The following is a 25,194-nucleotide window of genomic DNA, read 5'->3' as shown; positions in this document are numbered from 1 at the left end:
ACGAAGTAAGAGAGTGGCATGGACTTATATACACTACCAAATGTAAAATGGATGGCTAGTGGGAAGCAGTCGCATAGCACAGGGAGATCAACTCGGTGCTTTGTGACCACCTAGAGGGGTGGGATAGGGAGGGTGGGAGGGAAACGCAAGAGGGAGGGGATATGGGGATATATGTATATGTATAGCTGATTCACTTTCTTATAAAGTAGCAACTAACACACCATTGTAAAGCAATTATACTCCAGTAAAGCTGTTAAACAAACAACAACAACAAACACAATCGTTACATATATCCTCATTATCTCTGTTTTGGGAGCAATCTGGATGGCTTGAACCAAAGCAGCCAGCTCAAGGTTTTCCTCTCCAGATGCCCTTTTATTTGGAAAATAACTTAGGAAGCTGAAGTATAAGAGAGGTACCAATAAATGATGTGCAAGCGTGTGCATATCTGTGTGTGTGTGTTTGTGTATATGTTCATCAAATGCCAGTAACTGCCAAAGTAAAACTGACTTTGTCCCTCTCCGTTGAAAAGGTCCTCTGTAAGAGGTGACCATTTAAACTGGTGTCACCTCTAAAAGTGTTCTGTCATGGAGGGGCTTCAAGGACACATAGAATAAAAAATGAATGGCATCCCTGAAGTTATGCAGTGTAACAGGAAGCAATGAGGGTGATTTGTCCACAGACACATACCCTAAAGATAGCTCTATTTCTTTCGTTCAAATTAAGGAAGGAAATGATCAAAAAGTGAAATCCTTAGGTCAGTCTGGATCTTATAGTGAATTAAAGATTCTTCACAAAAGAGAGCAAATAATTATCATCTAGCAATCCACCTCCTGGTATTTACCTTAAGAAATAAAGATGTGAACTCAGATTTAAAGAAATGGCTATTCATCCTAACACAATTTTAACAGTAAAATACGAAAATATTTTCTGAACAAAACTAAGAATGGTATTGAAGAATATGACACAGGAAATGGTTCACCATGTTGCGTTATCTGAAAACGGTAAGTTACCACATAATATATACAATAAGTCCCAAATTTCATGAATATATGTTCAGCTGGAGTTTGTGATGGCATATAACGGTTTTAGCCCTAATTAGGCAGAGCATAAGTTAAACCCCACCAAACATGCCCCATAATTATACGGATTAGAGACTGGCTCCCATTCTCTGCCCACCTTACATTATCAGACTGAAGCAGTCCGAAGCTCTAATCTTCTGGGGGAGGGGTAAAACATGGTGAAGCAGGAGGAGGGGTGGGAACACTGCCCCATGCAGGCAGCTGAGAGGGGGAGAATGTATCCTCATGTCCCTGTATTCTCCAGGCCCAACCACAACTTAAGGATAGGAGCAATCACAGTGTCTATGCTCAGAGTGAGACACTAGGGTGTGAAGAGGTTAGGTTCCTTGCCTGACGTTACAAAGGTATAAGTAGAGGGTAAGAATTTGATCCCAGGTAATTATTCTCTAGAGCCTAAAAATTTAACCAAATACCAATCTGCTTCTGCATAAATAAATTACTGGAAAGATATTAACACACACTCACACACACACACACACATGCACACACACAGCTCCATGACATTTACAAATGGAAGGGAGTATTAGTGATGGCATATATAATTCTACAAGGTCTAGCATATTATTTCAATTTACCTCCCTGGCTATAAAATATTAAAAGGCATCTGAATTTCCTGAGGGTCAGTGGAGGGATGTAGCCAGACACATTAGATTCTGGAGTGGCGGGGGGCGGAGGGGGGAATGTATTTAATATTTGCTACAGATTACCTAGAAAAAATAAGTTGATGATATTGATTAGTGGATTTGTAGCTGCTTTAAAAGGTACATCTCTAGAGTTTTGATTTGTGAATAGAATTCAGCTTGGAAGAACAATCTGGAGAGGCATGCCACAGGTTTCTGTTCTGATGGAGCTTTTTCATCATTCACTCAGAAGCAAAGAAAACACCAGATTTGTTGAAAACACAAAGATTCAAGGGAAAGCTTATATCTATTGGTTAACACAATAGATATCTCAAATAGCCTAAAAGGACCAGAAAAATATGCACAATAAATTTGCAAAATCAATTTTCATAAATTTAAGTTTTGGAATATAGAAAGAGAACATCAAATGTATAAATGTATAATTGACAGGAAAGAACTATATTAATAGTCATTCTCATAGTTCCATATGAAATGAAAAAACATTACACATAAATCAGCTTCAAGTGGATTGAAAACTTAACTGAGAAAGAAAATACCATAACACTTTAAATTTATTTATTTATTTATTTATGGCTGTGTTGGGTCTTCGTTTCTGTGCGAGGGCTTTCTCTAGTTGTGGCAAGCGGGGACAACTTTTCATCGCAGTGTGCGGGCCTCTCACTATCGCGGCCTCTCTTGTTGTGGAGCACAGGCTCCAGACGCGCAGGCTCAGTAATTGTAGCTCACGGGCCCAGTTGCTCCACAGCATGTGGGATCTTTCCAGACCAGGGCTCGAACCCGTGTCCCCTGTATTGGCAGGCAGATTCTCAACCACTGCACCACCAGGGAAGCCCCCATAACACTTTTAGAAGAACACAAATAACAATAAATTCATGACAGAGGAGTTGTAAAGGGTACAGAATGAAAATCATGAAGGAAAAGTTGATAAGATAAATTATATTAAAATTGGGACCTTCTGTTGACTAAAACATCAGAGAAAGTGGAAAAACAATCTAAAAATTGGGAGAAGATATGTGAAGGCCCATACAACCGACAGAGGTTTAGTATCCAGAATATACAGAGAAGTCCCATAAATCTATAAGAAAAAGACAAACAACCCAATAGTTACGTGAGCAGAAGATTAGCGTAGCACTTTACCTGTGAAGAAACACAACTGGCAAACTAATATGTGAAAAGGTGCTTAAACTCATCAGTGGTAACCAGGGAAATGAAAATTTAAACCATAGTGAGATGCCACTTAACCACCACCAGAAAAGCAAGTATTAAAATATGACAAATCCAAATATTGGTGAGGACATGGATAATTGGAAATTAGTATTTTTTTAATTTAATTTTTTTTTAATTTTTTTGCCATGCCACACAGCATGTGGGCTTTTAGTCCCTGACCAGGGATCAAATCCATGCCCCCTGCATTGGAGGCACGAGTCTTAACCATTGGGCCGCCAGGAAAGTCTCCCGGAAAGTAGTCTTATCCACTGCAGAAGTATAAGGAAGTATAAATTGTTTGGATCATAATGTGGCATTATCAATTAATTTTGAAGATACACATAACCTATGATACAGCACTCCCCATGCTAGAAAAACTTCTTAGCAGCCCTGTTTGTTAAAGCAAAAAAAAAAAAAAAGAAAGAAATAAAGAAATAAAAAGTGACCAACCAGGGGCTTCCCTGGTGGCTCAGTGGTTAAGAATCTGCCTGCCAATTCAGGGGACACAGGTTCGAGCCCTGGTCCAGGAAGATCCCACATGCCGTGGAGCAGCTGGGCCCGTGAGCCACAGCTACTGAGCCTGTGCTCTAGAGGCTGCGAGCCACAACTACTGAGCCCATGTGCCACAACTACTGAAGCCCACACGCCTAGAGCCCGTGTTCTGCAACAAGAGAAGCCACTGCAATGAGAAGTCCGTGTACCACAACGAAGAGTAACCCCTGCTCGCTGCAACTAGAGAAAGCCCACGTGCAGCAACAAAGACCCAATGCAGCCAAAAATAAATAAATAAATTTATTAAAAAAAATAATAAAGTGACCAACCATAAAATGGACAAATAAATTGTGGTATATTCATGTAGTGGAAAATTACACAACTGCAAAAGTGAACTACAGTTAAAATAACAACGTGAATGAATCTTAGCAAGTTGCAGAATATACATAATATGATTTCATGTATTTAAGGTATAAAATGTACAAATTAAACAATATATTGTTTACTGATACAAAACTTAAAAGAAAAGCAAAGGGATAAAACCTCCAAATTCAGAAAAGTAGTTACTTCAGGGGAGTGGGAAGTGAATGGGACTGGAGAGGCACATGGGGCTTTGGAGCTAATGATCATATTCTATTTCATAAATTAATTGGGTGGTGGGTACACAGGTATTTGTTGTGCTTTTATAAGTCTGCATCTTAAACATGTGCTTATAAATATTATTTTGTGTATCTATGCAGTAGTTAACAATTTTAAGACATCAAATATTCTCAGTGAGGTTTTTTTTTTTTCTTTTTTTAGTATGGGTAACTTGGCACACCATGAAGCTCTTTTACAATTATTTATGATGGTTTACATTTTTTAAATAATTTTTCCAAAATTGAGGATTTTGTTCTACTTTTTCATTTTGTGTGTCTAATGTATTTTCAGTGTTATTCTCGCTCTAGGCTGCTTGTGCTAGCAAAAAGGGTAAAACAACCTGACTATCAAAAAATATACATTTTACTATTTCTTTCATTAAGCTCAGGTTTTTTTTTTCTTTTTGTTGCTGTGACAGAACAATGTAAATCATTACTGAAAGTGAGAAAATGTAGCCAAACAAAAGTAGACAAAAAAAACAATACTCATAACCCCATAGAGGCCAGCACTCCTGACACTTCTGGGAAAATCCTTTCAGATCAATTTCCTTGCTGGCTATGAGTTAATAAAAAAAATGGAAAGAGTAGTACTTTGTTATACATGTTTTATAATCAACCATCATTTAGTCAATCTACATCAGAGAGCAGAAAACCCTGAATCTGCCCTCTCTCTTTTCCGCTGTATCCTAAGGGATTTATAAAATAATTCAATCCTTCCCTCAAGGCAGCACAAAACAAAGAGGTTGGGTGGAGAATAGTGTTCATTATGAATGTCAACTCCGATCAGTTGGTGGCAGTTGCATGAGCTCTGTTTTGAGACACTTTCTGAGAATGCAGCTGAGCAGTGAACTCTGCCTGTGCCAAGAGCTTGGGAAGAGAGAAGGAAGAAGCACCCATGCCCAGTGTCGCCATCGCAGCCTCCAGGGCTTCTTTGTCTACATGACAGCTTCCTTGGTGATCTCTATTTTCCCAACTAAGTTCTCTAGAATACTCTCTACTATATTCTGCACCTTTCTTTGTCTTCCTCCTTTACAGACTATGTTGAAAGGTACCTAGCTTACTCTGTCTAATATCGAAAGTGTATGTAACTTGAGATCTTTAAGGTACCACGCTTGCTTTGAAGTGGAAAGAGCTACACCTAAAATATCATAATGTATGCCTGGAAATCTATAATGGCTAGAAGCATTTAAAGTTTAAGTGACTTAATTGGCATATTGTACATTGTATACTACCAAGAATTCACTACGAAGGAGGTAGGAACACTGAAAAGGAAAACATTACAGCTTCAATTTGTACTTTATACTGATGACCATAGGTGTTCATTTTCAAGTCAAAACTATTATGATGACAGGAGGGGACTAAATTGAGAAGAATTTGCAGAGCATATGGAATTGGACCAGCATCTCATTTATTAAATCTCAATAAAATTGAGCCATCATATCACACCAGCCCACTTTTATAAAATCTCCCCCGTTACAATAAACTAGATTGTAATGTGTCTTGGTAGAGTAGGTCTGGGCTCTAAGAAGGCTCTTCTACCAAAGGAAAGGGGCTAGTTCCTGATACAACATAAGCTTTCTTTTGAAACTAATGTACAACCGTGATGATATCCACCCACAGTGTTACTACTCGCTGAAAAGGTCCTCCTTTAACTAGTTTTTAACTTTAGCCCCCACCCACACCTTCTCATTTGAGATTTAAGAGAGGCAACTTGGTGTAGTGGAAAAGGCAGGAACTTTAAAATTTTTTCACGTCTTCATTTCTTGGTTTCTCTCATTCACTAGCCAATGACCTTGGGCATGTTACTTAGCCTCTCTGAGTCCTATCTGCCAAATAAAGATATAATGTCCTCCTTGCAGGGATGTTGTGAAGAGAAATAGGATAATATGTCAGTATGACCTATTGCAATGGCTAGTTCATGGTATGAGCTTAATCAGTGTCAGTTGTGCCATCTATATCAGGGAAATAATAATCTAGGATCTAATAAATAAATGGCCATTTATTTTTAATTTCAAAAATTTTTAATGGCTTTTGATGCTACTTATCCACAGTCTCCTTTTCCAGCTTTAAGAGACATTTTAAAGCTATGTCTTCCTAAGGCAACCTCTCTAAACTTTTCCTGACTTCTATGGCCTAGTAGTGCCTCCTTGAAGTATGATGACAACCAGAACCGCAAGTGGTACTCTCAGGCAGACAGACCGTGGCGACAGAGTGCTACTCACTAAAGAGTCGGAGCTGGAACCAGCCAAGGATGCATGTAACTCTTTGTAGGTGTTAGTAGCCACGAGAGCAGAGGTATATATAAATGGGCTGCTTGAAGACTTTGTCTCCTGGAGGGGCTACAAGGGGACTGCATTGGCCTTTAGTCATACACACACACACACACACACACACACACACACACCACCACCACCACTTCCCTTCATCCTTTAACCCCTTTCCTGCTTGTGATCTGGGTGATTTCCAAGACATTAGGTTGTTCTGGGATTGAAGCAACTCTAAGACACAGAAAATCCAAAATTGCAAGAAAGCCCTCAGGCCTCTCTTTCACCCTCCAAGAGGATGAACCCTTCAACTGCACGATATAGAAAAGTGAGAATTCTCCCCAAATCTTAGGCAAACCACTAAGTCCTGTAGCTGTATTATCTCTGAGATCTGGCATTCCTTAAAGGTCACTGTGCCAATGTTTTATATTCTTAGGCACCCACCCTGACGGAGCCTTTTACACTTTATAAAGCCCTTTCAAATACATAGTACATGTAATTTTAATAACCAAATGAGGTGAGTAACATTTCCCAAAACTCCATAAGTGAGAACACAGTGGCTTCTAATCCCAAGGTGAATTCTTTTCCACTGGCCCATGGTTACATCACCCCAGGCCTTGTGCATTCCGGTCCCCTCACGTCCCAGGCTGCAACACAGAACTACCTTCTTCAGGAAACACTCACCACACATGCACACACAAATTTCACAGCTATAGCAAACCTGTTTAGAGTTATGAGAAGTATAGAGAGACACAAGTGATTATACAAGAGGCAATACCAGTGAAAGTGGATTTTGAACCAGAGCGCCTGGGTTCAAATCCTCCTTTCCCCACTGAACTGAGTAACACTGGGCAAGTCACTAATCCTATGCTTTAATTTTCTTATCTCTATAGTGGAGATAATAGTAGTACTTGAGAATCACATAAATCAATGCATAGAAAACACTTAGATTAGTGCTTGTTATGTGGCACAAACTAAGTGTTAGCTCACATCACTAAACTGGCAAATCAATTCTCTTAACTCAAGAATCGCAGGCGCTACAACCACACATCCATAAAAGAGAAATAAAAGAAATACTCATTTCATCCTGAGGTAGTATTTCATTCCCAGGAGGGGTCCCCTTCATTTTCCTGATTTTGTAGATCTTCAGACAACTTATGAAAATACATTTTTAAAAATTTCTATGATATAGTCGAGAGCTGAGACAGAAGAAGCATTTCTATCACAAATTCAGCTACCTGAAGCCTAGCCATTGTCGCTAGCTTACATTTGAAGACCTTTCACACACACAATAATAAGAATTTAATCTCTTAAGATCATCAGCACAAATATCCAACCCTTTTTGAAACAGAATTTTCTCACATTCCACCTCCCTCTCACCATAGAAGGCATCAACCTCTAAGCGACACAAAATCTACAGATTATATGCCCTTTTTATTGGATGCCTGTCATATGCCAGGCACCGTGCTGGTCCTGAAAAATACAACAGAAAACCAGACACAGTCCCTCACCTCACAGAGCTTAAAATTTAGAGTTGCATGTGCTCTCCAACATGGTTACCATGAACAATGTGTGGCTATTTAAATTTAAAATTAATTAAAATCAAATAAAAGTAAAAGTGTATTTCCTCAGTCACACTAGCCACAATTTTTTTTTTTTTTTTTTTTTTTTTTTGGCCGTGCCGCACGGCTTGTGGGATCTTAGTTCCCTGACCAGGGATTGAACTCAGGCCCTCAGCAGTGAAAGCACAGAGTCATAACCACTGGACTGCCAGGGAAGTCCTTAGCTACTTTTTAAATGTTCAATAGTCACGTGTGCCTAGTAGCTACTGCATTGGACAGCACAGATATAGAATATTCCCAGCCTTGTGAAAAGTCCTACTGGAGGGTGCTGATGCAGAGAAAGATAAAGGTAAGTAAACAGGCAATGGGAATATGGCACAGAAAATGCTATGACAGAGAAACAGGATGCTAAGGGATAAATCCCTAACTCAGACTTGATAGGAGACAGGGATTCTGGAACAATTCCTAGAGACAGTGACATCCAAGCTGAGGCTTGTTTATTTGTTTAACAAGCATCTATCATGCACCAGGCACTGGGAGTAGAGGAGCATATAATATAAACAAAGGCTCTTTTTCACAGAGCCTCAGTGGAGGAAGACAATCAATAAACAAATACACTCCCCAAATAATTTCTGTTAGTGACACACGCTATGGAGGAAAACAATGGCATAATGAGGAGAGGCTACTTCAGTTTGCTGAGAAGTGAAAACCCAGCTGAGTTTGGGAATCTTAAATATATACTATTGATACTATGTATAAAATAGATAACTAATGAGAACATACTGTATAGCACAGGGAACTCTACTCAGTGCTCTGTGGTGACCTGAATGGAAAGGAAGTCCAAAAGGGAGGGGATATATGTATATGCATGGCTGATTCATTTTGCTGTACAGTAGAAACTAACACAACACTGTTAAGCAATTATACTCCAATAAAAATTAATTTAAAAAATAGATATAATGACACAAGCTTCATGTTATGTGATTTTTTTTTCACCAGTGCTCAGTAACCCCAAAGTAGGTTCAAAAAAGGCAGACAGTTAGGATCTTGCAGCAGAGGATGGTTGAACAATAGAATTAAGGATAAGGGGAAGAGTTATTGAAGTTCTGGGCCATGCAATTCAAGTTTCATAGAAAAATCAGTGAAGACAGGTGGGGCTAATAGGCACTAAGAAAATAGGTCCAAAACTAGAGATCCAGATGAAGCAGAAGGAGACAAAGGGCAGGGACAACTGGGTGATAGAACTGGAAGGATAGAGAGACATGAAGGTGTGGTCAGAAGACAATGTGCAAATTTTATTATTCAGAGAAAAAAAGTTCCTATAGGAGTGGCGATAGGACTAGATGGATACAGTGAAATAGAGGTGAAAGCTGATGTAGGTGAAATACCTAGGATCTGAAACTCTGACTCACCTCTATAATGTACAGCTCACAACCATGTTCCACAAGGTTTTCATAGACCTGTTTTGTTTTGTTTTTTTCTCCCATAGACCTAGCATATCACTCTGTGTCTGATTATATTAACGACTTTTCTTTTTTCATATCACCTGCTTGAATCAAGAGCAGGGACACAACCACACCTTCCTGGTGCACTAGGTCCTCACTGGCATGTCCTACACTGACTTTCCTTAGTAAAGGACTTCCTACAGCTCTGTGCTCCACCCATGTTCCTTAGAAAAGCCAAAGGATCACTTAGTCTTACCCTTGTGTGCCTAAAGTAGAATTCTAACCTGGCAACAGGTAAGCACAACTTTAGAAACAAGGTTAGGTTAAACTAAGGGAGACTGATTTAAGAAATGGCAAGCAGTACACTGGCTTCAAGTGATACCCCCACCAGTGTTTACATTTACACATTGGCCTTAATAATTTCCTTCTTTGGGGATATAAAACAAGAGCAGAGTGTAATTCTTACTCCCAGTCTTAACCGTTTATTTTGGCTTCTACCGCGGAAATTGTCTATGCTTCAACCAGGGACCCACACTCTGCCATCAAGTTATGAACCCTTAGGACATGTCCACAATACATAAAAAGTGAATTGGTAGATAAAACCTAGTAAAAGTCAGAATGCATCACTATAGGTAAACTCTTTACAGAAACATGGACTGTCCTTTCTCTACCTTATAATGTCTGAGATACTCCAACTCACCCCTCCAGGCCCCATTCATTTGACTCTCTATGTTCATGAAGCCTTTCCAAACCTTCCCACATCTTCCCCCCATAAAACATTCTCACCTCTGGGCCACCACTGTTTGTCTCTACTGCAATTTGTTTTTTAATCTGTTTCCCATTATAAACCACATATTTCTTGAAAGAAAAAACAATATTTTATTCATCTTTGTTTTCCTGATTTTTATGTATTAGGTAGTGCCTAATACATAGAATATGCTTAATGAATGTTTGAGGGAGGGAAGAAGAAAAGGGAAATAGGGAGGAAGGAAAGAAGGAATATGTGAATTAGGAAGGAGTGACACTCAGCTACAGATAACTTGATAAAATCGTGCATGCTCCTATTACAAAAGGGGAAAGCAGGGATAAGCTGAAATGTGACTGTAAGACCCTTCCTGAAGCTAAGCTTGTGTTTATGCCTAAGCTCTAGATCAGTCCAGAATGTTCCTCTACAACAGTGAATCAGGATACATGCATTCTTCTTCATACCTTTTAGTGAAGAGGGGGCCGAAGTCAATGACCTGGTTCTTGGCTCTGTGGCCCTGCATGAGCTCTCTAACCCGTCTGAATCTGTGTCCTATCTGTAACACCAGGCTATTAACATCTGCTCTATGACCTATGCTCAAGTGAGATAACTGAACTGAAAATCTTCATAAAATCTAAAGGGCACTGTCCATGGATGAGATCACCGTCACTGGATCTAGCTCCACTTGGTTTCCGGACCTACCCTCCCCCAGGCGAAAGTGTATTCCAGCTGTGGTAGGCTGTCTCATCCACATGTAGCACAGGGAGTATACTCGCTTTCATCATATGTTAGCTGGATGATATCACATATGCTCACAGTTTTACCATGTTATATTTTCCCTGTCTACTGTGCTGGGCTTATGATAATCATCAGCTTAGTGTTCATCTCAGAGAGACTGTCAGTCACTGCAGCAAAGCTTGCCTGGGTCAATCTGGAGAGAGAGTCATCTCTCTACCTCACCAAGTTTAGAATTGGAGAAGATAAGATGGAGGTAGGTTTGCTTAGTCCTCGATTCATAACTTCGTGGTCCTGGGACGGGCATAGATGAGTAAGGTGGCTGGACCAATCATTTTCTAGAGTCCCGAGTTAGTGTCTACCACTGATTGAAATGTGAGAGAAGATGAACTCGCTCCTAAACCATCCTCTTTTGGTTGCCGTACAGATATTTTTCTTCTCTTGGCTGCAAAGAGGCAAGAACGCCTTCCCTGAAGATCAGATCTAAAACATGAAAGGAAATTCTAGGTGTAGCTTTCAATTCCTTACCAATCATCTCCCTCTCCCAAATTCGCCCACACCAACACCAAGAGGATGCGAAGGAGCTATTCTGGAACCCAATTAAGCAATGGGGGTTTGACATGAAATCTATTCTGGCTAGTATTTCCTCCCACAGTTGGTAACAGATAGCCCTACCTCATCCTGAATTTTCTTATGTATTAAGCAGAGCTAACAGAGAAAACTTACATGTTCTTTTTGTTTCATGAAGTTTCTCACCTTTCCCCAAGTAGGATATAGGATCTGCGTCATTCAGGGCATTTGAATGTCAATGTTGAATACGAAGATGAAGATTATGGGCTGAATGTCAGAAGATCTGAAAGGCTCATGAGGAGAAGATGGAAAGAAACTACCGCAGTGACAGGAGTGTTTCCCCTCTGGCAAAAAAGGAGAGTGGTTTTGGGTTTGGGTTTTGTTTTTTTTTTAATTTGAGAGAATAATTTCTTGTTATAATAACAAAGGATTTCACTGAAACTGGAACAGTTGACAGAATATGGTTGAACTTAATTAATCCTTCAAGGGGGAATAAGAAGAGGGTCAAACAAAGTCAATGAATGGAGAAGCCCAAGATTGGTCTGGAATTAAATAAGATAGTAAGATTGAGAGAGCTCTATAAAGTACAGAGTATTGTGCCAATGTCAATTCCTTTTTACTTTTAGAAACATTATTGCAGGCTTAGCCTTTCTCTTAGATAAAACAGATAGTTGCTTCTGTGGGATTATGTCTAAGGATCCTGAAGACCTACCTGTCTTCCAAATTGCCCCTAAACTGATTTGTAATAAAATGGTCAAATCCTATGCCACACAAAGTTCCAATACTACTTTGGGAAATAAAAATGAAAAATATCTAGTTTAGGAATAAATGAATGAGTCGTAAAACCATCAGCTATTAACACCATGGCTCTTTATAGCTAGCCAGTCACCCTGCAAGGTTTTGAGGAAATGGGCCACAGATCACGTAACTTTTCACTTATTGTTTCTCTCATTCATTCGGCAAACATATATGGAGTGTCTATTATGTGTGAGGCATTACGGGCTCTTCTACTATATGGTAGAACAAAAAAGACAAGGTCCCTGCCCTGGAGAAGTTCATATTCTAGCTGGGGGAGAGGAGCAATAAACATAACAGATATGTAATTGAGATAGTATAAATATCAAATATATGTAAGTGAGACAGTATACTTATAAGAAATGCCAGGGCAGAATAAAGGGGGTCAGGGATGCAGGGGAAGTGAGTGATGGCAATTTTAAATTGGGTGGGCAGTCTATGTCTCCTTGAGAAGGTAAAATTTAAGCAAAGACCTGAAGGAGTTGATTATGCAGATATCTGGGGAAGAGCATTCCAGAAAGAGAAAACTCATGTGAAGGTTCTAGGGCAGTAGCACACCCATGAGTTCAAGAATCAGTGAGGAGCCCAGAGTGATCACAGCAGAGCAAGAAGCAGGGAGATAATACAAGGTGAGTTCAGAGAAGTATGTTGATAGAGGGGTAGACAGATCATGTAGGGCCTTACAGGTAGAAGGGCCATATAATTTATTGTCCAGATTGGAATCCATGCAAGGATAAAAGAGGTGTTATTAATAATTACACTGGGGCAATAATCTTAAAGCAGGCAAACCCGGATGTTTGGTGGCCCTACTGATAAGCCACTATCTGGCCTCTGGTTTTTACTTTGAAGCAAATGGGAAGTCACAATACATACACTACCAAATGTAAAATAGATAGCTAGTGGGAAGCAGCCACATAGCACAGGGAGATCAGCTCGGTGCTTTGTGACCACCTAGAGGGGTGGGATAGGGAGGGTGAGAGGCAGACGCAAGAGGGAGGAGATATGGGAACATATGTATATGTATAGCTGATTCACTCTGTTATAAAGCAGAAACTAACACACCATTGTAAAGCAATTATACTCCAATAAAGATGTTAAACATAAATAAATAAATAATAAAAGGTGGGGGTGGGGGAGAAAGCAGTGTGCCCTGAGGTTGAAACTGGAAGATAATTTGTAATTTAGATGAAAAAAAGTCATCAAAAACTTAACACTTCAGGCAATTCCAACCCCAAAAGCCTCTACTTTTCCTATCAATACTGACTGTATGCCAGGTTTTCTGTAGATGTGAGTGGGAAGAATCTGCTTGACACAATTGGCAAGATGACTCCTTAGAGCAGGAGTGGTGAGCCTGCAGGCCACAGCAGACATCAAAAAAGGCAATGCTACTAGTCAGTCCTTTAAAAGAGGGACAGAAGGGGACCATGGATGGGCAGAGGGAATCTTTGTTTACTCTCCCTCAGAGTATTTCACCCCTACTACCACGGTTAATCCACCCCAGACAAAGAACCACATCTTATTACATTTTAGGTCCTCTACTTCCTTCCTACCCAGAGAAGTTTACAACTCTCCCCCAGTCTAATGGCTATCACTCTTGTTGCATATTTTTACTGCGATAAAATATATATGACATAATATTTATCATTTTAACCATTTGTAAGTCTACAATTCAGTAGCATTAAATACATTCGCAATGATGTGTAAGCATCCCCACTGTTTATAATCAAAACATTTTCATCACCTGAACTCCTGTCGCTTTTTAATGTTTATTCTAAACCCAATGATTACCTCTCACTCAAACCTCCACGGTGATGAAGACCACATGGCTGACAAATTCACATTTCTGAAGGCAAAGTGTTCAGGTTCTGAGGCAGCTCAATGTTACTGAATGTTACTCAGTGTTAAATCTTCACTCTTCCTTTCTAAAATTATCCCATGTGGTCTCAATGTGTCCAGTTTACAAGCAAGCAAAGAGAGAGAAAAACCCTACAAAACAGCACCCACCTTCCCCAGCCTCCCTGATGCATAGGGAGAGCCACATGACACAGTGTTAACTCAGCAAAAGTTGTGGGGAGGATCTCACAGCAAAGCTTGTGAAGGAGTGGGAGGGGAGGCACAGACAAGCCCTTTGCCCATCCACTTCTACTGCTTCGAATAGGACACTAACATGGAATCGAAAGAGCTATTTTGTGGCCATAAGGTGACAAGCACACCCTATGTGTGACTAAGTGGAAAAAAAGAAGTATCCTGAGTCCCAGATGGCTTTGCAAAGCTGCTACACCAGCCCTAGGTGGTTGACTAGCAGACATAAAAATAAGGCTTTGGATTAAATGTCTGTTAAATCAATGTTTTTTTTGTTTGTTCGTTTGCTCATTCAAGTCTCTGTTTCTTTCATTGAATACAAATCAAAAAAACTTCTCTGTCATGGGATCATCGTCGCTTTAATATGGTCTGTGCCAACCAATAGCAAAGTTGTCCAAACTCTCCAATTGTGTCCTGACCGTTTCTAACAGGCAGTATTAAATTTTTACAAAAAATGTATACTGATAAAGATGTTAATCACACCTCTGGATTTAAAAATGAGTAGACAAGCCACATAAAATAAATTATCTTCCTTTTAAAAAAGCCATTTCAAGAGATTTACTTCAATAGCATAAAATATTTTCCTGGATAAGGGAGCTTGCAAACACACATGTACCTTTGGACAAGATTATTTCCTCACCTCCACCCCCTTACTCCCACATGCAGGTGGAGGTGAGATTGGAGAAATGAATACAGGAGATGGCAGAGATGGGGAAAAGGTTGGTACAAAGAACGGACTATAACACTGTGTTTGGTTACATTTCTGTGTCCCAGCAGAACTGCCAGGGGTTCCCTTCAGCCTAGCTTCCCACCAGCACCCCTGCAGACGCACCAACATGCTCAGCTGCTTTGCTTCCAAACATCTGGTCCTCAGTCAGGTTCTTCTACCTTCTCTAGAAACCTCCCTAGCCCTTTTCTCTTTTGGAAAATGTTAAAGTCTCTAGAACTGGCTAGGGACCTGAAGAGAGGCATGATTTAGGGGTGAAAAGAAAAATCATCAAAATTTCTTCATATGCAGGCTTCAAGGAAAAGATGAGATACGTGAAAGAAAAATGAGAAAATGGCATAAATAAGTACCCGTTTGTTTTATTTTTCCCCTTGATACTGAGCAGGGCCCTGGGGGGCTCCTGGGCACAAAAGCCTTTCTGTGTCCCCCATATCTCTGATTACAGGAAATAGGCTTCATTCAGCCTCCATGACCTTCCCTGAGTTCCAATGGGCAGATTCAAGAAGTTGCTAATTAGGGATGGGAAGGGATGCCAGACCAGGGAGAAACAAACAGTCAAGAGAAACCATAGTGCAGCCTTGGGGCAAGGTCCTGGCTCCTCATCAAGGGATACACACAGCAATATCTTTGAGCTGTTTTGCACAGACTGAAAGCCCCACCACGTGGGAGAAATTAACGGGTAACATACGAAGGAATGCTGCCTGCAAGCAAGTAGACCCCAGACCAGTTGGAACCAGAAGGTTGATGATGCTGACTCCCACTTACCTCACCACCAACCAATCAGAAGAATGTTCACGAACTGATCACGCCCTCTTTGAACAATTATTATAAAACTCCTCACTACCCCCTCCAGGGTGGGTCACACAGTTTTGAGGACATTAGACTGCTACGGCCCCCTTTGCCTGGCAAAGCAATAAAGCTATTCTTTTCTACTTCACCCAAAACTCTGTCTCCGAGATTTAATTTGGTGTCAGCATACAGAGGCCGGATTCGGCTTCACCCTTAACCCACAGTTTTTCTTTAATAGGAAGTAATACTTCACTTCCTCCTCTATGATGGATTAAGGGTACATTACAGGAAGTATAGAAACTTTATCAAAGAAATTGAAATTAATTAATTACTACCATTTTATGCCTATTAAATTAGTAAAGTTAAAAACTACAGATATTTTTATGGAGACTCTGATAACTTGCAGGACATCCTAGAAAGCAATTTATTAATACATATCGAGTCAAAAAATAGTTATGACTTTGACTTAACAATTGCACTTGTGATGTATCTTGTGAAATAACTCGAAAGAAGATTCCAGATCAGAGTTACGCATAATGAAAATTTGAAGATGCTCACTTCAGAGTTACTTAGGATAGCAAAAGAAGAAAAAGGAAACAATCCTAATGCAATAAATATTAATGACAATGTGCCAGGCTGTGTGCTAAGCAATGGAGATACAATTCAAAAAGACAAACAAACCCCATGCCCAAATGGGGCTTATATTCTAGTGGAAGAAACAAATAAAAACATGTGTCAAGTAGTGATCACATCAAAAAAAAATAAATGAAGCAAAGAAAATCATTGAGCTTCTAAATGATGGAGCCAGAAATTAAACACAGGTCATGTGAGTTATGCTCTTCTCAACGCTTTACCAACTTACCTCAAAGCAGACCCAGGAAATTCATTCAGATCTGCTGCTCTAAATTCCCCCATGGAGAACAAGAAAGGAAACCATATTACAGAAGCTATGCAGAAGAGAGAATTTCAGGACCCCAAGGTGTTTTTCCTCCCAGGAGGGCAGGTGACTTTGTGAAGCCATGGGAGTGACCAGCTCACAGGACAGAGGCCAAGGCAGTGAGTGGGGTTTCCCTTCAGCTTCTTCCCTGATCTCTGAGTGTGGCTGAGACCAAGACCATGGTGGCCCTACTTCCACATAAAACTTGCTTCAGGAGTCATCTTACAACATCTTATTCAATGGAAGCTCTGAGAACCAGAATCTGAAGTGTCACTAAATTGGGGGGCACCATTTATGCACAAAAGACCCAAATTCTATGTTCCTTCAGACCCTCTTGCTCTGCCCTTGGTATACAAGGGCCTATGGACCTCAAAATGTCATTTAAAAAAAAACTATGATGATCTTCCGATGCAGCTATTCCCAACTTTCCAGCAAATTATCTGTGAAGACAAAGATAGATGTGAAGATTTGCAAAGAAAAATCTTACACCATCAGTCAACCTATTGCCAGAATGTGAGAAGCTGATGGTAATGACTTGATAAGTGCAACCAGTAGCCTTAATACACTTTACTACCCAAAACCAAAATCAAAAAGTGTGGAGACATCTTGTCCCTCCCCCCAATTGCTGCACCTCCAGATTAGAGAAATTGAGTCTGTGCCAAGTAGAACTGATATCAAACCCTTCTTTGCATGAATATTGATATTTTAGTGGCCAAAGTGTCATCTGTTCTCATCCTCCTTCTTTCTACATACATTCATGAATTACAATGTCTAGAAAACATCAGGGAAAATTTGGGGTGAGGGTGGAGGGGCTGGATCCTGGCAACACATTCCATTAGTGGTCCAGGGAATTACACATCCTCACTATAACATGTTGTAGGTGGGGTAGAGTCAGGTAGAGCTCTAGTAACAACTCTTACTGGGGATTGTGGTTTTCTTGTAATCCAGTGTTCAGCATCTATAATAAACAGTCAGTACACCTGAGACTAATATAATATGTCAATTATATCTGAATTTTTTTAAAAAGCAAAACATAAATGAATAAAATAAACAGTAGGACAAGACTCTTATCAATTAGAAGAAGCCACACAATACTAGCTCGTAACAACAACCACAGCGAGATCAGGTAGAACTGGGCACATTCATCTGCATTTTGACCTCAGATTAGACTGATGATTATTCTAATAGCAGAGTAGACAGGGAATGAGGCCTACGGCAGTCCAGATCTCCTTTGGGAGATGCTGGGGATGTATAGAACTCTTCTTTATCAAGAAAATTAAAACAACCTGGCATGAGGCCTAATAAAACACCTTATAGAGCAAAGCAGAAGAGATCTTGTTATATTTTGGAACTAGATAGAGTAGTGCTTGCACAACACCGTGAACATTGTAAAAGCCGCAGAATTGTTCACTTTAAAATGGTTAATTCTATGTTATGTGAATTTCACCTCCATTTTAAAAAAGGAGTGAGAAAACATCTGGTAGCAATTTACTTGGACTCTAAGAAAATGACTTGTCCCCACAGAATTAATGACATAGGACTCATGAAACAAGAAGCAAGGGAAATATATAAATATTGATCCTAAAAAAAAAGATGTTTAAAAAGGAGAAAGCAAACATAGAAGAAGTATAATATGAAAATAAAGCTAATCACACCAAATCCAAATATATCAATTATCTCAATACATGTAAATTAAACTTGTCAGTTAGAATGTCAGATTGGATTACAACACAATTCAACTTCTGTGCTACTTACAAAAGACACACCTACAGCATGAAAATAGTGAAAAGTTGAAAAGAATGAGAAGAGATACATCAGCCAAATACTAACCAAAAGACAACCAGTATAGATATAGCAATATCAGCCAAAGAAGACTTTAAGACAAATAGCATCATTAAGGACAAAGTTCCTATGCAATGAATAAAGATTAAAGTCACTAAAGCAATGTAACAATTCTAAACATGTACGCACATTATTAAATAGACTCAGTAGATTTAAACAAAAATTGAAAGACCTGCAAAAATAAATTGACAAATCACCATGATGGTGGGAGATTATAGCATGCCTTTTTTCAATCAATTATGATTCAAGCAGCCAAAACAATTCAGCAAAAATATAGAAGAGTTGAATAACACAATTAACAACTTCATCTGATGGAAATTTAGAAATATTTATTATGTATTTAATAGAGCTATAAAAGATGTCTCAACCAATTTCAAAGAATAGTTGTCACATGAATCTAATTGGTTCCTCAAACTCTAGGAATTTAGCCATAACTGTGGGAAAAATGGAGTTCAACCTTAAATGGACAGAAATAAATTTTCTGCCATGTAATACTATAAGAAATAGAAATTAAAATGTGTAACAGAAAAAAAGTTTAAAAGCTATACTTCTTGCCCTTCTGAATCTGTGAAGAGTTTTATCTGCTAGGTATTTTTTTAATATCAAGAATAATGTATAATACAGTTTTGTACTCTGCTGCTTTTAGCCTAATATTACATCATAGGCATTTTGTCATGCCATTGTTCTTGTCTTTTTCTTAGAAACTGATCCCCAGCCCTAAAGTTTTTCCCTCCTTCAGCCAGAAGTCAAAAGCCTCTAAAAATAAACTCACATCAATAAGACACCTGCAGACCAACACATCTAGAAAATCAGAATTCCTTTTAAACTCAGTCTGGATCAACCTCCTGCACAATATATTCTAATTCCTGCCACAGCCAAATGCATTTCCTTTTGTTAAAGTCTCAGTTGTGGTGAAATAAAAGCTAACTTCTATTCCCTCAGTCAACTGAAGATTTAGAATCAGACTACCCACAGCTTTTCCTTTTCTGGAATATAGTCAGTGCCACTCCTTTTTCCCGCCACAGAAACCCACAGCTATTGTTTCTTTCTAATTTTTCAATGAGCAAATGGTTCCCCAGAGCTTTTTCTAGAAAAATTCCCACAGGCCTTACCTCACTGGAATTTCATTCCACAGCAAACTAGTCCTTGAGTCAATGCTGCAGGGATGACTATTAGTCTTCTTAGGGCAGAAAGATATATCAGGTAAAGCTCTTCATTAGTTAACAGTGGGACATGATAAGAAGAGGATTTGAAAGGTAACAAAGAAAAAGTGCCCCTGGCTAATTTCACTTGGAAACTGGAGTGGTCCTTGCTGTTACCTAGGTGCTAAGCCCTGGAAAAGAAAAGGCACAATTATTACAGGATTTTAAGACTCCTCCCACCAAATTCTTAGTTTCCTGTTTCCTGTTTCCTTTTCCAGTCAAGTCTGAACAGTTTTTTCTATTCATTTGAGAACTCAGCCAAAGATATTTCAAGTAGAGGGAAATGAAAGCAAGGAGGTCTTCCTTTATTTTGTTTCCCAAATTTCAAGGGAATTCACATCTGGAGTAGTGGGTCTCCAAGTGTGGCCGCTGGAGTGGCAACATCTGCATTGCCTGGAAACTTGTGAGAAATGCAAATTCTTGGGCCTGACACCAGACAAAATAAATCTGAAACTCTGGGGGTGGCACCAGCAGGCTGTGTCTGAACAAGCTCTTCAGGGTGATTCTGATGACAGTGAATTTTGAAAACCACTACTCAGAACATTCCTGTCTAACTGTCTGCCAGCTGAGCCAATAAATTCTTATAGCCTTGGGTGAAGTTCAGGTTGCAAGTTTAACCAGATTGCCAAGCAGAGAGTTGAGTGAGCAAACAAATCCTGCCAGAAAATCAGGGCAGTGGAAGTGGATGAAAGAGATATTGGTTAGAATAATGATCACAATAGTACCACACTGAGGCTCTTAGAGCAGGCATGGGCAGGTCTACTATGGAATCCAGATAATCTCCCAGCTCCAGGGCTGGGAGCAAATAAAGTAATATCTCGGTTCTCCTAGGACCACTCCCAACAACAATTGTTGAGCCTTCTTGCAATGATGTCCAACATGGTATCAGCTCAGATATAAGGTACAAGAAGATGTGACAGACCATATGAGGGATAGGAAATTAGCATTAGGGGCTCACCAGACTGACACCTGACAGAAGCATAAGACCTACATATCAGCTCTTATTCATTCATTCATCTATGCGTTCATTCAACAGATATTTGTTGAGCACCTATGTGGTCAGACACATTTTTTAAGTAGCTAAACTGCTATAGCATTTGCATACAGCCATTTTTTGTCATACAGCCATTTTTTAAAAATTTAAGTAGCTGAACTGCTATAGTGACCTCCCCATTCTTCAGAAATTTCTTGGAGGTACTTACGGTTCTTTCAGAGAGTGCTGAACTAGGCATTTTTAACCTTGCTTTGAGTGAGTTCTATCAACTCTAATGAATACAATAGGGTTGAAAGCTGGGTTATGCCCCTGGACATTGAGGACTAATACTTGGATTGTCATACCACTATGGATCTGGACATTTGGGCCACCTGGTATGCACATCATCTGGAATTCAAATCCCTATAAGAAAATAACTCATCACATCTGGCAGGAACTGAACTTTTCTTGACCACTACCGTGATCATGCCTCAGGGTTAGGAATGCAGGCCCCTCAAAGTAGAGTCTCTATGCAAACTTAAAAGTAAGCAGTTATTTTTCCCATCCTAGGTAGATGACCCTGGCAAAACCAAATGAACAAGTAGGTTTGAGGGTAGAGCTTTCCCAGATGGCATTTTCTTGAAGTAGGATGGTACCCGTTTTATAGTGTGATATCTGTCTTTAAGAATTAGAGGGACTTCCCTGGTGGCGCAGTGGTTAAGAATCCACCTGCCAACGCAGGGAACACGGGTTTGATCCCTGGTCTGGGAGGATGCCACATGCTGCGAAGCAACTAAGCCCGTGTGCCACAACTACTGAAGCCCGTGGGCCTAGAGCCCGTGCTCCACAACAAGAGAAGCCACTGCAATGAGAAGCCCGTGCACCACAATGAAGAATAGCCTCCACTCGCCACAACTAGAGAAAGCCCGCATGCAGCAACGAAGACCCAACACAGCCAAAAATAAATAAATAAATAAATTTATTTAAAAAAAAAAAAGCATTAGAGAGGACATGATGCACTGGGTTAGGTTAAGATTTGGGCAAGAGAAGACTTCCTGAAAAAGAAGAAGAAAAAAAAAAAATGCTGGTGCTGTAGCCAAGTTTCAGGGAAAGGTGATCTTTCTTAAGGAAACTGGAAAATGGACAATAAGGTGGTTAATGGGATACGATCTTCTGGTAGTGCCTTCAAACCCCCAAATGGGCTATATTCCTTTTAGTCTTGGGGGCTTACCATTAAACACAGAGGATATCTTGTCTTATATTACGGAGGTAAACCTGTTTGGAGAACATATCATCATCATCCAAAAGTGAGGCGTCTAAGCTCTCACGCATGTATTGTGTGTGTGTGTGTTGCACTAGTTGGCCCAGGTCCAAACACACCAAGGACTGTTGTGAGTGAGGAACAGTGTGGGGAGGTTTTGATAGAGCTTCTGGATAGCAGTCACTCTCACTCACTGGATTATGAAGAATCACATTTATTGACTGCTGAGATACTAAAGTTGTATCCTGAAAAGAATGCAATTCCTTAATATTTCTGTGTCCCTAAGAGTGTCTGGAAGGCTTTTCCTATACCACTATCCCGCTTTTGAGTGGTTATTTCCCCCAGCCCCAAGACTGAACTTCGTGAATACTCCAGCCTCACAGCTGTAAAAATTTTAATGAGTGAGAATGGATAGTGGGCATGTACTTACATAAGGCTCTAGCCATACTGTCAGAGTTTGAATTTCCATCCTTCTTCAAGAGGAGGGCAGAGAACCCAACAGGATTAACTGAGGCACAGGAACCTGTTTTAGGACTAAACATTCTTATCTATATAATTCCAGAAGAGCTCTTCTTCTGGTTCCAAGAGTAAATACTGCATATAATGAAAGGCACAGCCACATTCTAATGTGAAGGTAAGTCTGCATCCTATTGTGAAAAGACCTTTCCCTTGATCGACTATACGATTTGTTAACACCCAGATACAGGCAAAACAAGTAGGAAGGCTGCCTGTGACAGTAGGCAATACTGGTGAGAGTATAGGTGTGCTGGGGATGACTGCAGCATAGGATTCCAGCCAGGATGTCCAAGTGCAGAAGGAAGCCATATGATAGATGAAAGGTCATCCACACAGAGTGTTACGGGTGTGACGTCATAGGGATGGTTCCTGTAGTGTGTGCATGGGCTCAGTAGGTGGCTGGAGCCACTGAACAGGCCAGATATAGAAAGTATTTCCAATGGCTTGAAACTCAACTTCACATGGAATCTATAGTTATGAACCAGTATCCAAGGCCGTGGTCTTAAGGAAGTTGAAAAGAGGGATGAGTAGACCTGAATCTGACCATTTATCTCATTACTTCTCAAGAACAGAGCATTTCTTCCCTGGGATGTGCTTTATGGAGCCACCAGGCTCTCCAGGGGCACAGACTCTAGGACTGAGGCTACTATTTGATGAGCATCAAAGGGAAATTCCTTCTCCACTCCTCCACAACTTTCACTGATTCTCTATTCCCTTCCTTTGGAGCCATCCCTGCTAGGAGCCCAGGTGAAGCTGTCTGGAAGGTGTGGCCTTGACCATTATTATAAATCCAGGTTAGTGGGACAAAGATGGTTTTCACCAGCTCACAGTATTAGCCCAACTGACCTGCATGGCTCCTGAGACTGTTTATTCAAATTTCCCTAGGGGAGCGTACAATCTCATGCCAAATCTTAGAAGAGCAGACATAAATCACTCTCATACAAGATGTCTGATCATTCTCTTCCAGTGTATCCTGAGAATGGTTGTGGCCCATGTGGACCATGTCTGACTGGGAAAGTGGCTTCGTAAAGACCACATGAGGCAGCCAGGGATCCTGCATAGTTTGCCCTTTTAATCCAGCTTCTTGTGCAGTGGTATAACACACTTTTCAGTCTCCTCTTTTAGGCAGGATAACAGAAATGTCATTTTTAAGCCTCTCCTCAAAATGTGAGTGCCTGTACCTCCACTGATATTTAAAGCTGAATTAGGAATCATATCTTTTTCCTAGGATTGTAGAAGTTGGGTCTGTAGGCACAAGATAAGCAACTCTATCCCTGACCTTTGAATTGGCTACAAAGCCACCAACCAGACACAGAAGCCCAAAGGACTATGTTTATTAGGTAAAACTGCTGTTGTGCATGATTACCTTTTATCAGAAAGGTGGGTGGTCCATTATACTCGGCCCCATGTGATATTCTGGGAACCTGAATGCAATGCAAGGGTGAAACCATGGACTTCAGGATGTTATGAATGAATCTGAGACAGAGAGACCCGAGAGACGGTATAACAGGACAAACTCAAATCAAAGCTAAGAAAACATCACACATAGTCAGTATGAAGGACTACACTGAGAAGGAGCCCAGGCATAAGGCAACAGAATGGCAATAGAGGAAAAACGCACATGAGCACAAAGGGTTTAAAGTGGAAAGAGGAAAACTGAGCCTGGAAGAAGACAGCAGCCTGAGTTCATAGAACCCCTGTGGCCTTGGGTTTGATAGGAAAGGGTCCAATGAAGTGACCAATCCAGCTTGGAAAAGGTCTGTGCACCTCAGGCCTTCCATAGTCACTTGGCAGCTTCTGAAACTGTAGTGAGAAATCTGGATGCTGCAGAGAAAAAAACTTAAGATGGAAGAGGTACTGAGAATTTTTTTTAAAGAAATTGTAGAGATAGAAATACAGATGAGTACAGAAAATTGGAAAATTGGTTTCCACTACCAAGTTGCTTTTTTGTGTTACTTCAGCAATAGTTGTTTCAGAAATGAATGAGAGTAATGAATAAGTAGCTAGGGATGGCAATAGCTTTTATAGACAGTAATTAACAGAAATTTTGCAGCCAAGGGAAGAACAGAAATAGGTCAATACATCTTGGGAGGCTTAGTAGATAGCAGAAAAATAAACTATGCTTTATATGGAGGTGACAGTTGTGTGTGTGTGTGTGTGTGTGTGTGTGTGTGTGTGTGTTTGGCTGAAGGCCAAGTGTCAAAAGAAATTTCATGAAAGAGTGAGAATAACAGAAGAGCAGATCAGGGTCCCAAAGGCATCAGGAAAGGATGTGCCCTGGAGCAAACGTGACATTAACTATAAAGAAGAAGAGAAATGCTTCATCTTATGAGGCAGAAGAGCTGGGAATATGGGAAAAATAATAACACATCAAGTTCGTGCATTTTGTATATAAATGCTTATTTCAAACTGAGAAGCACTGGGTTATCCAGTAAAATATGGTTTCTCCAGGTGGGTCCTAAGTCAAGTAAAGTGTGGTTATTTTTTTTTTAATAAATTTTATTTATTTATTTATTTATTTATTATTATTAACTTTTGGCTGTGTTGGGTCTTCGTTTCTGTGCGAGGGCTTCCCCTAGCCTCGACAAGTGGGGGCCACTCTTCATCGCGGTGCGCGGGCCTCCCACCATCGTGGCCTCTCTTGTTGCGGAGCACAGGCTCCAGACGCGCAGGCTCAGCAATTGTGGCCC

At 40.2% G+C, this 25,194-nt stretch overlaps 1 long non-coding RNA gene and 1 pseudogene across 4 annotated transcripts in view; one reads left to right on the top strand and one right to left on the bottom strand.

Moving 5' to 3' along the window:
- LOC309643660 (olfactory receptor 10J1-like) overlaps positions 1 to 25,194 on the top strand; it is a 460,112-nt pseudogene that overhangs the window by 198,771 nt on the left and 236,147 nt on the right. The window lies entirely within an intron of this gene.
- The window catches only part of LOC309644964, a 60,218-nt gene that overhangs the window by 7,336 nt on the left and 27,688 nt on the right, over positions 1 to 25,194 (bottom strand). The window contains exon 1 of one of the 3 annotated variants that reach the window (XR_014254678.1): positions 19,665 to 24,981. The exons of the other annotated variants lie outside the window; for them this stretch is intronic. This is a non-coding gene — a long non-coding RNA (uncharacterized lncRNA). Of the gene's footprint in view, positions 1 to 19,664; positions 24,982 to 25,194 lie in introns of those variants that run through there. 3 annotated transcript variants of the gene reach the window in all.

Source organism: Balaenoptera physalus (assembly GCF_965194825.1).
Source record: "Balaenoptera physalus genome assembly, chromosome: 1".
NCBI lineage: Eukaryota > Metazoa > Chordata > Mammalia > Artiodactyla > Balaenopteridae > Balaenoptera > Balaenoptera physalus.
The sequence above is the reverse complement of the archived record's forward strand: the minus strand, read 5'-3'. Positions and strand labels throughout refer to the sequence as shown.